The sequence below is a fragment of the Diabrotica undecimpunctata genome, chromosome 1 (assembly GCF_040954645.1).
Source record: "Diabrotica undecimpunctata isolate CICGRU chromosome 1, icDiaUnde3, whole genome shotgun sequence".
NCBI classification, from domain to species: Eukaryota; Metazoa; Arthropoda; class Insecta; order Coleoptera; family Chrysomelidae; genus Diabrotica; species Diabrotica undecimpunctata.
The window spans coordinates 56221153-56224193 of NC_092803.1; positions in this window are offsets into that span (position 1 = coordinate 56221153).

Sequence of the window (3041 nt, forward strand, 5' to 3'; positions counted from 1 at the left end):
ATTATACGAGAAATAATTAAACTGCACATGCTTTGGTGCGGGACTTTCTTTAACTGTTCTTAAATAATTTTGGTACGCTGAATTCAAGAATACCATAATATTTTTACTAATAAATTGTTTTCAAAATATGTGCGAACTTATTGTATCTCTAATGTTCTGAAGCTATTTTAAAGTTATCTACTGTAAAATGTATAATATATGTCTGAATCGTCAATATAAATGAGTCAGATAAAATTAAATGATTAGAAGAATTTGTTTAATTTGTATTTTGAGAAAGATTTCCTAAGTCAAAATAAACTTTTTTTATATTGTGGCTTACTCCTAATAAACATAGTAAATTATTATATCTAGTTAGTCTTATTCCTGCATATAATTTTTTTTTGACTGCAACATATAAATATATATCAAGAAAAAATAAATGAGGTTTAGATTATAAAACAAATATTTACAAATATTCCAGGCTGGATCTGTTTTTTTTTCTTTTTTTTTATTTCAACTTTAACGTGCTGGGCTACTATGGCCATTTACACAGGTACTATAACATGAATTTTCATTACACAAACATTAAGTGTTACATTAAGAATATGTTACAATAATACGGAATGATAATAATATGTTATACAATGTCTAAATTAAAATCTAATTATATTTTTTGATATAAGTATTCATCTCTAAGGAATTGTAGCACAGATATTATTTGGTCAGGGTTGTTTAGAATATCTCGTACTTCACTTTTGAGTTTGTATTGTAATCTTCTGGCCGAATGTTGATGGCATTCAGTGAGAATATGTTTGATTGTCAAATATGATTGGCAGATTTGACAGTAGGGACGGATGCTAGAGGACATTAGGTAGCCGTGTGTGAGTTTTAAATGTCCTATCCGAAGTCGTCTTATCACAATGAGATCTCGTCTTGAGAGGGCTGAATAGTCAAATGTAGGCTGACTGGTTATTGACGGTTGTATTTCGTGTAAGATCGAACGGTTAGAGTTCCAATGCTGCTGCCAAAGGAGTCTTGTTCTTCTTTTAGTATATGATTTTAGGTCTTTACAAATTTGAATTTTATCGGTGATTTCAGGTGATGCTGTAGCAAGTTTAGCATAGTGATCTGCAGTTTCATTGCCTTCTATACCAATATGAGATGGCAGCCAGATTATGGTAACTGTTATGTTTTGGGACAAGATAATTTGGTAAGAGTCTAGGATCTTTTGGACGATTGGATGAAAAGTAAATATATTTTTGATAGAATGGATTGACGCTAAAGAGTCTGTGCATATGGCAACTTGCTTATTAGGTGGAGATATATGGTTAAAAGCTTGCAATATACTAAATAATTCGCCAGTATGAACGCTGCTGACGGCTGGTATAAGTGATGACTTAATTAGTGAATGAGAGGTTGTAACAGAGCAGCCTACTCCTGTGTCATTTTTTGAGGCATCCGTGTATAATATTAGGTCGTATTTATTTGTATCTATAATGTCTTTAAATGCATTTATAATGATGTCTTTCGGATGTTTATTTTTATCGAAGTTGGTGAGCGAGGTGTTAAATTTGGGCGTGGACATGATCCAAGGAGGAGATGGAGAGAGATAAAGAGAAAGGGTATGTGAAAGAAATATATCATTAAGTGTCTGTGCTAAAATTAGTGGAATAGGTTTTATTGGTGGTAAGGAATTGGTATTGTGTAAATTATACGTGGACATTACAAATATGGGATGTACTGGATTAGAGGGGTTAGCTGATACCGATGCTGCATAAGAGAGTAGCAGTTGTTTTCGTCTTATACAAAGAGGAGGTTCGTTAGCTTCGCAATAAAGATTATCTACAGGACTAGATCGAAAAGAGCCAATACAAAGACAAAGGGCTGTGTTGTAAATTGAGTTTAGAAGGTTAATATATGTTTTGGAGGCGGATATATATATATATATATGTATATATATATATATATATATATATATATATATATATATATGTGACAACCATAATCTAGCTTGGAGCGTATTAGTGATCTGTATATTTTAAGAAGTGAGTTTTTGTCAGATCCCCAATAATGATGTGATAGAGTTTTTATTATGTTTAGTCTTATGCTCGTTTCTCCTTTTATTGCAAATATATGTTGCTTCCAAGTTAGTCGTGAGTCAAACGTTAATCCGAGAATTTTGCATTGTTTAACAACAGGAAGAGGGACATTGTTGATCTGTTTTAAATTGTGCTTAATTGTTTATTTAACAAAATCTAAAAAAAAATAAGTTTTGCCTTTTGCAGTTTCGGTTTTTTAATTTAACATAATATTTGACTAGCTAAGATATGAAATTTAATGTATGTTGTTTAAACAATAGCAAATTTTTTTGAAAATAAAAAAAGGCTTAAGCTTTCCAACGCACTTTGAAAAATTGAAATCGGTTAGCTAGAAAAGTCTAGAGAATTTTTTAAGGTTATGAACAATTTTTGACTTATCAATAAATAAAATAACTGTGAAATTTGAAACACGCTTCTTAAAACAACAACGCATTCGGTTTATTGGCTGCCGAGATATAGAAGCTAAAAATTGGCATGAATTTGCCACCTAACCATAAGTGATAGAGAACTTTTAAATCTAGAGAATTTTTAAACAAATGCCCTTGTCTTGTCAAGTATTTTTTATATAAAGATTTTTGCGTGATACACCTCGTGACAATATGCATAAAATGACAAAAAACAAATCGTTTTCGCGTAAAAAGTCGCACCTCGGCACGTCGTCGAGCAAAAAGTGAATCGGCGAGTTCAAGATCACAACGAGCTCCAAAAATTTTTATGCCATTCAATAATGGATTCTTTCTATGCCGATGTTGTTATTTAATTCACATATTAAATTAACATAATATTATGTTAATTGACATATTAAATTAACTTAACCCTACAATCCTCAATTTTTAATTTTAGATTAGAAAAAATTATATGTATAGCTATTTTATAAATAAGTCAGAAAAAAATACTTAAAAAGAATTTAAAGTTTTTTTTTTTTAATATCAGGACATTTTCGGTAATGTATCAAATTTGATA